We start from the raw sequence: 14,980 nt of genomic DNA, 5'->3' as shown, positions 1-14,980 counted from the left end.
CCTCTTTCCATGTGTGCTGCATTCTTCAGCACAAGTAGAAAGAGGAAAATACCTCTAAGGAGACCCTTGTGGCACAAACAATCCTGCCTGTAATGCAGGCATCCTTTCACTATGGTGCAAGGGTGTCTTCGCTGGATCTAGGGTGCACAGTGTGACAGTTCAAAGTCAGAGCAGAAATGCTCCATATCTTTTTAAATATGGCGCTTGTCTGCTCTCTCCCTTTCATGCAGTGCAACAAGTTCCCTTGCTGCATAGCGTGAAAGTTTAGTAAATGTGCCTCTTGGTTACTTGGTCATATGCTGGTGCAGGCTTTAAGGCAGATGTAACAAGTAGCCTACATCACTAGGCCATTGTAGGAGCTTAGATATTTTACATCATTGGAGAAAATAGATGTGCCGGGTGGTGGTGTTAAAGACCACCGTATCTACGTTATATCCAGTAAAAAGAAGGTCTGTTGGTAGACAGAATTTTGAATGCACTTACTTTTCCTTTTCCTGCGAATGAGGTTACTGTGTCACATCCGGTAAACCTATGGAGACCTATCATAGCTCGACAATCATTTTCACCAAAAGTCGAAGCTATATTCCCAATGTCGAAGACTCATATGCGTATTTTAGCACCACATTTCAGAAACAATTTAGCCACGATTCTGTCATAGAACCCCAAACACATAATGAACACATTGGTGTCATCTGAGATTATCATTATTGCCTCATAACCCTCATTATCAGTGTGTGCAGCATGCAGACAAACAACCATCTGCTTCTTTGTGTGTACTATTAAGATCGAGCACTTTGTTGCTCAGTTCAGATGTGATTTTGTAGCATTTATCTTCACAGTTTGCTAGTAGTGTTTTATTCTCAAGCTTTACAAAATACTCTGGTTTCCTCCATTCGTTAACAAGAAATGTGATAAGAGTTGTTTTATTCCTTACGTGATTTAGGAATTTTCTCCACTATTTGCCAATCTGGGAAGCTGAGATTCTCTGTAACTGGTGCCAGAGTTCTTCCCCTCTGATTGTCTTTTCGCTGTTCTTAATAGGTTAATCTGTTTGAATGCTAGATGCATGATCGTCCTCCTTTGCTTTAACCCTTGTATAGTTCCTATAACAAGATGCATGATGATGGGCTTCTGCAGCCACTATATCCCTACTACAAACTGTTAAGATCTTTGAATCACAATTAATGGTTGCACACTTTTGAAGCCTTTTGTTAGCTCTAAGCTTCGTGGCCTTGGTTAATATCTAACACGCTGATGTTCCCTTGTAGCATTTTATCTTTCCACAAAATATACATTCTTCAGCATACACGTTTGACTTCAGTGAGGTTCTTCTATTTAAGCGTTTACTCGTGCACTCACTCGTTCCGGCATCATCACTGACACTTGCTTGAGCTTTTCGCTTAAAAGTCTGTAAATCTCTCTTCATAGTAACAGGCTGCTGCACTTCCTATGTTAAAATACTTGGGGAACCATGTTGCTTTCCACATTTTGCGCGATGTCTAACAGTGGAACGTGATTCCTTACTTGAGCTGCCTCTAACAAAGTTTTCCATGATGAGTAGTCCTGCGGGCTTGTCAGCGTAACTCCATGTTGGACACTTGACCGTAAATTAATTATACACTCGGGATCAGAAGGACAGGATGTACTTGTTTCAGACTTCTTCATGATGCTGCATTGTCGTTCACCACCAGCTCTAGAAAAACAAATTAATTTAAAAATGTATACATTTTAGTTGGTGTACTTAATATAATCATAATTACTATTATAATTTTTATAAATGTATATAATCACATTTACTGTAATTTTAATTTTTAATAATACAATTCACAATAATAAAAATTATGAAAAAATGGCCATTTACATCAAGGTATCTTGGGACTAGAGTGGTAAATCACAAAAGGCAAAGAGTTATGACTTGCTACCACATATTTTCCATCTCTAGGCGCCCATACCTTGCCAATAAATCATATTAGAACCCATCCCCCCAAATGGTACCGATAACATTGTCGGCTCAAGGTCTGCATGCAGACCCCGGCTTTGGGATCCAGCAAGCCTATTGGCCACAGAGGCTTGTTGCAAACATAAGTCCCTTTATATAATGTCTCACACCTCAGTTTTACTGTTTCTAAGCACTGTAAATGTAATACGCTACTGTTACCCAGTGTAAGACTCCTGTATCTTCCTGATCTTCAAAGCACGGAGTCCTTGGTGGGCCCTGTTTAAATGTTTTATCCACAGCTCTTTCACTTCCTGTCCCTAAAGCAATCTACCGGGTACAGTGCTACAGAATTGACCGTTGTGCCCAAGTATTTTAAAATCAAGACTAAAATCTTCTGTGGTCACAGCTGTGTCTCAGTCTATGGGAGCAGAGCGTAGGGGGTTTGGACAGGAGATTTACATTTCAACAGCATTATTGGAACATTTTATCTCACAGATATGGATCTGTTCTTAGCGCTGGGTGCAGAAATTCTGCACGTGGAATACATTTCTAATGCCTCACTCACTCTCTTTCCAGGCCATCAAGCCCAGTTCACGAACATTAGTGCACCAAAGTGTTGGTTTATGAGCAAAATAATCAATTTGATTTAACAATTTCACTTCTGACTCACAGACTCTGGATTTGTGGAATTTTAAAAGTCTGAAAAGTCATTCTGCTGGAGTAGATGTGGCCTAGCAGTAGCAGATTTTGAACACTAGGGCCCCAGATTGGGATCCCTACCTCAGCGCTTGTGTCAACATTGTGTGATTCTGGGCAAATCACTTCATCTCCCTGTAGGAAGCTGGCTCTGTATAAATTATGTCAAAATGAGATATATTGTGCAGAGAGTCCAGGGGTTCCCCAAGAGGCTTGACAGAGGCAATAATAGATAATACTAATGTTCTATTTGTGGTAGTGTGGTCGAGCAGTTAGGCTTATCAGAGGGTACTGTTAAGCATTAGTTGTATATACACAGAGAAACACGTGCTCAATGACTTAACTCCAGACCAATAGGATTTTATATAGAAAAATATAGGTTTGTTACTTTACTTCTAGAACCACAAGACACATTTCAGAGGTAAATACCTTTGCAGGTAAGTACTTAGCATAGACATCAATGTAACTTTGTTTCACTTTAGTCAAGTAAACAGTTTTTAAGAAAACAGAGAACATCTATTTTAAAAGTGAACACAGTGAATTTTCAGAACAGTTCCTGGGGAGGAAAATAAAGTATAGGTTTAGAGGTAAGTACATGACTTACAGTTCCAGTCTCCAGGTTATAGGTAGTCCACTGTTGGGGGTTCATGTCAACCCCAAACACCCACCACCAGCAACACAAGGCCGGCCGGGTGCAGAGGTCAAAGTTGACCAATTTTAAGGTGGGCTCCTATGGAGACAGCGGGTACTCAGAATTGGCTCTGCCAGCAGATAAGTGCCCGCAGCTCAGAGGGCAGACCAGCGGGGAATAGAGGAGCACTGGAGGGGCCCCAAGTAGGCACCAATCCCACACCCTAAGTGGCACTGGGGCGGCCACATGCAGGGTGCAAACAGGGCGTCAGGTTACCCTGGGGGTCACTCAGGCGCTGCAGACGAGATCCGGGGGAGGAGGGGCTGTCTTGGGCACACCACCGGTCGGACAGTGAAGAGGACCGCCTGTTAATCGTTGTGCACCGGATGTCGATTTCTCCAAGGACTGGGGACTGCGGGTGCAGTGGGTCCTTTGGCGTCGATTATTTTCGTCCAGGGCAGTCGCGGTCAGGGGGGTCCTCCGGATTCCCTCTGCAGGTGCCGTCGTGGAGGTGTGGAGAGGTCAACCCATGGTGGGTACTTGGTCGCCGTTGCCTGGGGGATCCTCTCTGGTCAGTTGGGCCACCTGGACTCGGGCTGTGGGCGTCAGGTGCAGAGTGGTTAGAACTCACGCTTCTGGAGTGAGGTGGGAGTCCTTCAGAAGAGGTTTCTTCTTCTGTTCTTCTCTTGACTGGGCCACTGTCCACGGGAGTTCTTGATCCTCTGTGATGCAGGCAGTCTTCTAAAGGTTTTTAAGAGGTAGCTGGACCTGCAGGACACGTTGCTTTTCTTCTGCAGGTTCTTTGAAGCAGGAGACAGAATGGTAGGGCTGGGGCCAAGTCAGTTGTTGTCTCCTTTCCTTCTCTGCTGGGGTTTCCACTAAGCAGGCCTTCTTCTTGTGAGGTCATCAGGAGTGAAGCCCTTAAATACAAGATTTAGGGGCGTTTTTAGGGGTTAGAGGGCAGTAGCCAATGGCTACTGTCCCTGAGAGTGGCTACACCCCCCATGTACTCACTCCCTTTGGGGAGGGAAGCACATTCCTGTCCCTATTGGTCCCTGTCCTTCAAACCGAGATGGAAGATTCTGCAAGGAGGGGTTCACTTCAGCTCTGGACACCTTAGGGGTGGTCCTGGCTGAGGTGGTGACTCCTCCTTGTTTTTCCTAATTATCCCTCTGCACTTGCTGCCAAAAGTGGGGTCTTTGTCCGGGGGGTGGGCATCTCCACTAGCTGGAGTGCCCTGGCGCATTGTAACACGAAGCCTGAGACTTTGAGGCTCACCGATAGGTGTTACAGTTCCTGCAGGGGAGGTGTGAAGCACCTCCACCCAGTGCAGGCTTTGTTTCTGTCCTCAGAGAGCACAAAGGCTCTCCCCTCAGGGGGTCAGAAACTTATCTCTCAGTGGCAGGCTGGCACAGACCAGTCAGTCCTGCACTGAAGGATTGGGTAAAATACAGGGGGCATCTCTATGATGCCCTCTGTGTGCATTTATTTATAAATCCAACTCTGGCATCAGTGTGGGTTTATTATTCTGAGAAGTTTGATACCAAACTTCACAGTATTTAGTGTAGCTGTTATGGAACTGTGAAGTTTGTTTTGATAAACTCCCAGACCATATACTTAATATGGCCACACTGTACTTACAATGTCTAAGAATGGACTTAGACACTGTAGAGGCAAATTGCTCATGCATCTATGCCCTCACATGCTGTATAGTGCACCCTGCCTTAGGGCTGTAAGGTGTGCTAGAAGGGTGATTTACCTATGCCACAGGCAGTGTTTTGTGTGCATGGCGCCCTGAGGGGGATGCCATGTCGACTTTGCCTTTTGCTTCCCACCAACACACACTATCTGCACTGGCAGTGTGCATGTGTTAAGTGAGAGGTCCCTCAGGGTAGCACAACACGTGCTGCAGCCCTTAGGGACCTTCCCTGGTCACAGGGCCCTTGCTACCTCTGGTACTTTTTACAAGGGACTTATCTATGTGCCAGAGGTGTGCCAATTGTGGAAACAATGGAACATTTTTAGGGAAAGAAAACTGGTGCTGGGGCCTGGTTAGCAGGATCCCAGCACACTCTCAAGTCAATATCAGGCAAAAAGTTGGGGGGGGAGTGTAACTGCAACAAGGGCCATTTTCCTATACTCCCTGTACCTGAAAATGTGTATTTTAATGTGAGAATGGTATTTGTGCAATCCCCACTAGGTTTACGATCCAGTGGCCAATTCCCCAATAATGCAGCATCCATTTAAGTATGTTTTTCGGGCCCTGAACAAAGAATATTCCTGGAGGTTGTGTTATAACAATGTTGACTTTTATTACGTTTTTCACCTAATTGAGGAGCGCAGGAAGCTAAAAAAACTTTTAGAAACAGTGGTCACACAAAATTGTTGAATTGCATCTCTCCAGGGGACGCAAAAATCTTTAAAATAATTCTAGGCAAAGATAAACTGAGTCAAAGGTAGAGTTAGGCAGTGAGAAGAAGACAGGCAGAGATATATAAAACAGTACAAACAGAGGTGAGGTAGAGAGGGAGGGAGTGTCCTTTGCTGGGTGGACCCCTTTGAATTTGGGAGCACCTGGCAATTTTGTCCATCCCATAAAATGACACTGAAGTTATGTTATGTTATAAAGGTTTATATAGCGCCTAACTGCCCAACGGCCTCGTAGCGCTTATACTGCCATAACGGTGACATACTGTTTAAATTTATATGAGGGTTTTAAGTTTTAAATAGCCAAGTCTTCAGTTCCTTTCTGAACGACATCTCTTGAGGGTTTACTCTCATCTTGAGAGGGAGATTATTCCAGAGCAGAGCGCCTTGATATGCTACTGATCTTCCTCCCCATCTGGCTTTCCTCGTTGTTGGAATTATGGCCAGATTAGCTGAGGAGGATCTAAGTGGCCTGGCTGGAATGTAAACCTGTGCCAGTGTTTTCAGCATTTCAGGTCCCTTATCAAATATGGATCTATGAAAGTGGCACAGGGTCTTGAACTGAATCCTTTCCGCTACCGGGAGCCAGTGTAGGGAGACAATTCCTGGCCGTATTGAATGTTGTTTAGGAATGTTTAGTAGCAGACGAGCTGCTGCATTTTGTACCCTTTGTAATCTCTGAATTACATATTTTGGGGAGCCAATAAACAAAGCATTACCATAGTCAATCCTAGCACCAATCAGTGCCTGGACAACCAATCTTCTTGCTGGGAAAGGTAAAATAGTTAAAACCTTCCTCAGGGTCCTTAGCAGAGCAAAAGCAGTGCCTGCTATTCTATTCGCATGTTGGGCCATTGAGAGAATAGGGTCCAGCCATACCCCTAAGCTTTTAATGAGACCTTTAGGGGAGGGGAGGGTCGATACTCCTCTCAGTAGGCTAGAGTTAAAAAGGGGAATTTTATTTCCAAAAAACATAACCTCTGTTTTGTCATCGTTGAGCTTTAATTTACTATCAGCCATCCAGGTTGCAACTGCTTTCATACACGGACCTAGAGCTGAGCCCATATCTGGGTGGGAATTAGAAAAGGAGACTATCAGCTGCGTATCATCTGCATATGATACTAGGTTCAGTCCGAACGGGTCAACTATGCCTGCTAATGGCCTCATATAGATGTTAAAAAGTAATGGACTTAAGGCCGAGCCCTGAGGAACACCACAGCTACTGAAGGTGCTCCTAGAGATATACTCTCTATCGAGTACCTGAAATGACCTCCCATATAAAAAGGAGCAAATCCAGTCTAACGCGGTACCGGCAATTCCACATCCTCGTACCCTTTCTATGAGGATTTTTAAGTCAACTGTATCAAAGGCCGCACTTAGGTCAAGGAGGATAATCGCGGTTTCCATGCGTATATCCATCCTCTTCCGTGCCTCTTCTGTAATGGCAATCAGTGCGGTTTCTGTACCATGTTTAGGTCTAAAACCCATCTGGGTGGGATGTATAAGATTCTTTTCTTCCAGGAGTGTGGATAACTGAGAGTGTACATGTTTCTCCGCCAGTTTGGCAATTAGGGGCAGTAGTGAGATAGGTCTATAGTTGCTCAGGATCTTAGGATCTAGGCTGGTTTTCTTCAAAAGTGGCTTGACAATGGCTTGTTTCCAATGGTCAGGTACGGTGCCGTCACTCAGTGAGGTGTTAATAAGATTCTTTATTATCGGCCCTAATGCTGAAATTCCCAAGGATAGAATCTGGGGGGGGCAGGATCTAGTGGGGAGCCCGATTTTGTTGAGCTCAATAGATTGGTAACTCTGTCCAAACTGATAGGAGTAAAGTTTGTGAAAAGGGTTACCTCCCCGATCTCTTGGCTTATTCTCTTCTGCTCGTTATTAGGGGAATTGGGAAAGGCTAGATAGATATTCTGGATTTTATCCAGAAAAAAACTAGCCAAATCTTCTACATGTTGTTGGGGGGAGTCCCTAATTTCTGCCTCCTCTCTTGGATGGATAAGATCTTTTAGGGCATTAAAGATCTCCTTGGGTGAGTTGGCAGCTGCTTCAATTTTTCCTGAGTAATAGGTCGCCTGAGTTTTTTTAATTTCCAAATGATAATCTCGGATCAGATTTTTATAATCCCTTTTCATGGATTCATCTTGGGTGCAGCGCCATCTCCTCTCTTGTTTCCTACACTCTCTTTTCTTCTCTAATAGGCATGCATTGTACCATGGAGCCGACTTCTTACGCCGGGTGCTTTTAGACGAGGAGAGGGGTATAGTCTCCTCTAGTCTGTTCTCTATCCATTTATTAACAGAATGCGAAAAGTCTGTTATGTTATTTGTATTAATACTTCCTGGTCTATTTTTCTCCAAAGCGGAGACGAAATCTGAGGATTTTAATCTGTGCCATTTCCTTCTGCGGGGGATTGCCCCCATATCAGGGATCTTGTAGTGCATGATATGTAATTCCATTTCTAGGAGGAAATGATCCGACCATGCTAGCGGGCAGGATGATAGAAATTTTATATTTGGGTTATTAGAAAAAAACAGATCAAGTGTATGACCCTTAACATGGGTGGGGCCTTGAATAAGTTGTCTTAAATCACATGCATTCATGTCTGCTATCAGCATCTTAGAGGACGCATTATCTGTGTTCTCCGCATGAAGGTTAAAATCACCCAGCACTAAAAAGTTGGGTTTAGTGTGTATTAATTGTGAGGTGTGTTCTGCTAGTGACATTATAAAATCTCCCATGGGACCAGGTGGACGGTAAATCAAAACACCCGAAAGTGTGTAATGAGGGTTTACATTGATGGCGAACGACATGCTCTCGCAACCTTTGATTAGGGTGGGGGCGGAATTGATCTTACACGTGTCTCTAAGAATGACTGCAATGCCTCCCCCTCTGCTAGGTCTGTCCACTCTGCTGATCTTATAGCCTGTGGGAAGGGCCATAACAACATCTGGTGCAGAGCTTTCATCCAGCCATGTTTCTGTTAGAAACAAGGCCAGGGGTTCGATTTGTTCTATTAAAAGATGGATATCCATTGTATGAGCTCCTAGTGAACGACAGTTAACTAGGCAAATGGATAATTTATCATGATTTTCCGCTTGTCGATGGTCTGTGAACGTTTTAAGTGACCATGCACACCTGGGGCATCTAGATTTGACCTTATGTGGGTCTAGGCTTTTGCTACACAAGGCAGGAGGTTTTTTGTTAAGGAGAAGTAGCTCCTCTCTAGAATAAGTGATAACCATCTTTTCAGTTAGGACTCGGGCATAATTTCTAGGCTCTTGGCTCGTTCTGGCGCGGACGGGCGCAGACGGGCTTGCCTTTGGCGCTCGGCGCGCCGCGCTCATAGTGTGGCTAAATAGCCCTCCAGCACTAGAAGCTAGAGTGCTAACCCTCAAAATGGCGGCAATAAAAACGAGTTATGTTTCTATTAAAAACGAGCGTCTAGCTCCTTCATATACAAAAGTGCAAAGTGCAGTTTGAAGTAATGTACAGTGCTCTGTCACTTCCCTTCCCATTGCTTATTTTGAGCCGGTGGCTGCAGGTGTGGCCCACTGGCACTCATTTTTGGTGACCAGCACTTATTTTACCTCATCAGACTCTGACCCAGAACAAGAGAGAGAAAAACACAAAAGGGGAAAAGAAGGAGGAAGAGAAAGACAAAAAAACAGTGACATGGGACAAAGCAGGGAAGAAAATGAACCAGAAAGAGTAAATTAAATGGGCAGTGAGTGTCTGATGGTAGGTGAAAGACGGATGAGGTGGAATCAAAATTATGCATCTTTGGTATTCAGCAACCCTGACATTCAGTAGCACCGGCTGCAACTTCTGAACAAAACATTCAGCCCTGGCACTTATTGTTTTACAAATTAAGCACTGGTGGCAGAAATTTAGAGTTAGGGACCAACCAAACTTTAACCACAATAATGCTGAAGCTGTAAGCAGTACAGAAATGGTGCAAATTGTTCTAGAATCGGCAATACTGGTTACAGTCAGAGAGACACTCCCTGAAGACTTTAGTAAAAGGTAAAATCCTTAAGTCCCTTTGAGATTGGAGACTGTGTGAGTGGGCATCACAAATTCAGAGGGTAAAGTGCTGGCTCACCAAAAACTGCTGTCCTGCACAAGCAACCAATATACATATAGGCGTGTTCTCAAGAAGACGGACAAGAAAGCCTCAATGCCAATCCCAATTACACCAAAGGGTGCAGAGTGTGATTGTGGTCTGATATGCAGAGCTGAGTGGGCTGTTGGGGCAGTGATGAAGATTAAGCATTTATGTATGTTACTTACCACATGTATAAATAGGCATAAAAAACTTTTATTGAAAATAAAATCTCAAAATAAAGTGCTGTCCTTCAATGTTTCTTACTCATCCACCAGCAGATTTTGGGTCAATGATGGATGTAATGCATTTATGTGTGTTGCTTACCACATGTTTAAGCATAAAATTGTTTAATTGAAAATAAAATAAAAAAATAAAGGGGTATATTTATGAGCCACTTGCGCCACCATTGTGTCACTTTTTGTGATGCAACAGTAGCGCAACTCATATTTATGAAACCAAGCAAAGCCAATTTGCTTGGTTTTGAATGGCTTTATAGATATGAAGTAAGGCAGGGCAGTGCAATTCGCTGCGTTGCCTTACTCTGCGTAAGAGAGACATTCCATGGGCATTGCAGTTCGTGTTCCCACGCAACAACAATGTATTTTGACGCATCCCCATATTTACAAGACCTTGTAAACTGGGGGTTGCCCCACAAACTTACACCTCCCAAAGGGAGGCACAATGAGGAGAAATATCTTTATTGCCCCTTGTTTCTTCCTCTTTCTATGTGGGCTGCATTCTGCAGCACACAAGAAAAGAGGAAGAAGTCTCCCACGATTGTTTTTGTGAAGGAAGGTTCCACTTCCTGCACAAAAGCAATCCTGCCTACAATGCGGACACCCTTGCACCATGGTGCAAGGGTGCCTGCGTTGGCACTAGGCTGCCAAAAAGGCGCCAGCGCAGTGGGAAAGGACAGGAATGAGGATGAGTTGCTGCCATGCCTTCCATCAAAAGCCCATAAATATGGGCTAAAGTGTTGTCTTCAGTGTTTCATACCCCTCCTCCTCCCCTGCATGTCTTGGGTCAACCATAGCCAGCTGTTAGCAAACTCTAATGCCTCCTAATTGTTAGGTTTAGCCGGTAACTCTCCTCTCAAGGCGGTCTAGCCCTATTCCCCCTACTCGGCACTGCATCAGAACTTCTTCTGATGTCCTAAGCTTGACAGCTGGTCCCAGCCTGGAAGGAAACAGCTACATTAGGTGCTTTGTTGATACATCTCTCCACTTTATTGCAGTATATAATCTTCTAAACTTCAGAAGAATACAACCAACTGGTTTATGGTGGGCAAGGGGCAATATTTATATTGAACTGGGGGTACTGCTTGGAGCCAGGGGAATTTAGTTTGTGGTGCCAGGTTCTCGAATAATAACTCAACCAGCTAAAGTGAAAAACCTTATGCAGGGGTTCTAACCATGCTTCCACAGAGGAGTGAAAGGAGGGCCACCAACTGGCCATGAGAATCATTATTCCATTGGTGGCAGAGCAGGACTCCTGAGGCGGGTCTCTGCTATTTCCAGGCAGTCCTTGGCAGAGAACAAGGGCAGGACAAGGCCGTTTTTGGCAGTGCTACCAAAACTCCCAATCCACTTATATCACTCCTTTGTCCCAAGACCTCCCCTCGGTCTGACACGAAACCTTATATGAATTCCGGACGGCCTTTGGGACATCTACAGATGCCAGAGGAACAATACAAAAGAGATCACTTTCACAGGGCAATAAGGTGAACCCCTGTTGTGTCCAATCATCCTCATGCCCTCAGGACAAATGTCAGCCACACACCAAAGTCTACTCAACAGTAAAGATGAGTACAACATTCCATGTCTCGTGTCCTAACTCATGACACACGTTCAGGGGGTAGCAAAGGACCATTATTATGGTGTACTACATGGCCTTTATATGGACAGAGTTAGTAAACTTCCCATCCAGTATTGCAGGAAATAAGAATACCCTGTACTACAATGTCTGCTGCCACCAGCATGTCCAGAGCCTGATGATTGTGTAGTAACCACCCTCCGCTATCCAATGAGGTGCACTTTGAGTGCATTGTCCAGGAGAACCTTGAACTTGGGTGGTGAGTAATGGAAAGACTGCGTGGATCATGTACAGTGGGCTTGCAGAGGCCAACTCCACTTACGGAACACACAAGGTTAAAAAAGTTAAACAAAATGGCATGGTAGCATAGTTGGCTGCACAATTTAGGGACGTTTCCCCCACACTTCCTATGTATTTTGGCCTCCCTACTGTGACTCTAGCTATTCAATATACTAAATCTCTGATGGCGCAACATTCTCTTATGTATATTATGCTAGAAAGCCCAATTTTTGTTTTTTTTGTTTTTGGACTGCCCCAAAGGCGAGTGAGGGATCTTCCACAAGAGTTTGCATTGTCCCGTACCGCCCCTCCTCCCAAAAGATTAGAAGAGACTGGGTCTTTGGGGGGGTCACCCAAAGAGGAGGGCGGACTCCATTCTCCCCACCAGAAAACGGGAATAGTTAGCATTGCTGGCAGCTAATTCATAGTGCAGGAATGCACCTCTGTTTAAATGCAGCCCAGAATTAGGTGTCTGCTGTGGTCCTTTGTAAATCTGCGCAGACCCTCGTAGCTAGGATTTTCTCATTACTCCTGTGCTGTATTATTTTTCTAGTAATGGTACGCCAGGAGACCATGCTTCACGAATGGAGTCTTTTGTTGGGATAAAAACAGGCGTACGTCTTAGTGCACAAAAGCCGTAACAGCTTCCCACTTCTTGGAGCGGTTCCTGGGCCTGCTCGAGGGAGATTGGGTAGCAGGATCACCATTGCCTGGTACCTACCTTATATAAAATGCACGTTCTTCCCAGAAATGTGATCTGAAATAGTGCACTGGCCAAACGCAGTTGACTGCCTGCGCAGCCTCATTCGCATTTTCGCAGCAACTGCCCAACCATACTTGGGATGTTTGGCTTGTAGCATCCCAGTACACGTTCCTTTGATCATTTGCTGCATCTCTCTCCCACCTGTTTAGGAGGTTTGGTAAAATGCTTCCAAGGCTGCTCCTGTTCTAATTGGCCGTGAGCTATTATTTTGTAATGCGGCGCAGCTTTTGGTTGGCTCTGCCTTAGTGTTAGTGCTGCCATTGGGCCGTCAATAGCGGTTCCAAAAGGCAGTAATTTGTGTCGTCCTTGATTATACCTAAAGCTCTGCAGCACCTCCTGAGAGGACGAGGAGAACGTAAAAAGGCACTGCTGTGTTGCTGATCCTCCGTGGAAGCCCAGGATCTAGAGAAGCCCTGAGGATGTGCCTGCCTGGAAGACTTGGAGTTTACAGAGCAACTACCCCGACTCCCAGACCAGACAACAGGCTGGAGTGAGTGAACTCTGCATGGAAGACGGCTTAAGGTAAAGCCTCTCCTACAGTCATAAGGTCCAGCAGTTATGTGGCTTGAACTGAATCTAGTAGACATTTGCATCACAAGAGGGTCAAAGATGTGCTGAGATCACAGACAGCTGTCTTCCCGTGGCACTGCCACCTCAAGCTATCCCTCTGAACAACTACCCTCGAACTTATACTGACCACTTGGGTCTGCGGCATAGGGGCAGATGACAGAAAGTGTCATCAAACCAAGACCACTCCAACCCCAGCTTTGAGCACTGCTCAAGATTGTATAATCTACTCCTGATCCGAAGAGGAACCGTATGGTGTGTCCTTGCACAGACCCATGATGTATGTGTGGTTCATTTGCTGAGGCTGGTTTAGCTGAGTGTGGAACCTTTTTAATCTTTGATGTGGGGCAAATGATTTCTGAGTAATTGAGGTTTCAAAGTACAGTGACACCCCTAGCCCTTAACCCAGGATGTTCCATTGTTTCAGTGGGTGCTGAGTTGTCAAATTAGTTCTCCTAGACCTATGTACGCACCAGGAACCAAACAATAATGAATGTGAACAGTTGTTTAGGAGACAAAAATTCTCTTCAACTTATGTGACTCTCATTGTGTGTGGCACTAGTGATATTTCCTCCCGTTTCCAAAGACCCTTTTGTTTGCAGTACTTTGACTTGACCAGTTGAGCCGTGAACTGGTCCCTGCACTGTGTCTGGGTGCTCTCCCCTCCTCTTTCTGTTATTCCCCTGGAACCCAAAAGCATCATGTATTTGACTGAACTACAGACACTGTTGTGTTTTCGATAACACCCAATAACCTGCTGTTGTTAATGAAGGCTTATAGACAGGGCTACTGGAATTACGCGGCAAAGTTTACTAAATGCAAATTATGTAGCATAATGTGGCACATCATTGCGCAGTAGTATTATTGCATATATATATATATTTTTTTAACTACCTGGGCAAAGATTTCACCTCGTTAGTACCAGCTTAACATCCAGATACAGTAAGGAGCAACTGAAAGAGGACCAGTAAACCTTTGCATGCGGCCTTGCACAGGGTGGCAACACAGGTAACTGAGATTTTAGTAACTGTGTATCTATTTTAACTAGAAACTTTTTTTTTAAATCTGCAAATAATGCAGCAGGTAATGGAGTAAGTGGCAAATGTGGCAAATCCCTAATTATGTGAAAAATGCGGCAGACGCAGAATTGAATACTTCCAATGGCCCTGTTTATAGATCACACACACAAATTCACCCAATAGCTTTTTTGTTAGTGGTATATGTACACAGTGTTTCAGAACAGTAATACGGTATTACCACATTTGTAACCACATTACAAATTCCGTGCTAGTTTATTTCACTTAATCTACTCAAGGGATAAATGTGTGGTATCAGATTCACCACACATATTTTCCCAAATGCAGCTTACTGTGGCATACTTTTTAAATCTGTTTATTTACCACGAAAACACCAAAATGCTTACTAACTTCACCCTAAAATCAACGTCTTATTGTTTTTTAAGCACGTTTAAAATACAAATAAATTATATTTAAAAAAAATATATGTGTAAATGACTTTCAAGGGTTATTGACTTTATGCCAAAAAATAATTAAACAAGGGGCTTTCTCTTTCCCAAAAGAACGATACACATTTTATTTAAAAAAGGGCAAAGGTTCAAATAGCTGACTGCTATGGAGAAATATGGGACCAAAATGGAAACAATGATTAGTTCTTGGCGTGGCAAAAAAAGAATCACGTCGGCAGTCAACACATTAATAATATTAGATCAGTGTACTCAGTAAAATATACTTT

The 14,980-nt window shown here is 44.1% G+C and overlaps 1 protein-coding gene and 1 long non-coding RNA gene across 3 annotated transcripts in view; one reads left to right on the top strand and one right to left on the bottom strand.

Annotated features, from left to right (window-relative positions):
* Window positions 1–14,980, top strand: part of C10H16orf96 (chromosome 10 C16orf96 homolog) — a 212,007-nt gene that overhangs the window by 24,433 nt on the left and 172,594 nt on the right. The window lies entirely within an intron of this gene.
* Window positions 893–14,980, bottom strand: part of LOC138261429 (uncharacterized) — a 71,219-nt gene continuing 57,131 nt past the window's right edge. Inside the window, exon 4 of the long non-coding RNA XR_011199091.1 lies at window positions 893–1,693. This is a non-coding gene — a long non-coding RNA (uncharacterized lncRNA). The remainder of the gene's footprint in view (window positions 1,694–14,980) is intronic.

Source organism: Pleurodeles waltl, chromosome 10 (genome assembly GCF_031143425.1).
Source record: "Pleurodeles waltl isolate 20211129_DDA chromosome 10, aPleWal1.hap1.20221129, whole genome shotgun sequence".
In the NCBI taxonomy this organism is placed as follows: Eukaryota; Metazoa; Chordata; class Amphibia; order Caudata; family Salamandridae; genus Pleurodeles; species Pleurodeles waltl.
This window is presented reverse-complemented; position numbering and strand designations above follow the sequence as displayed.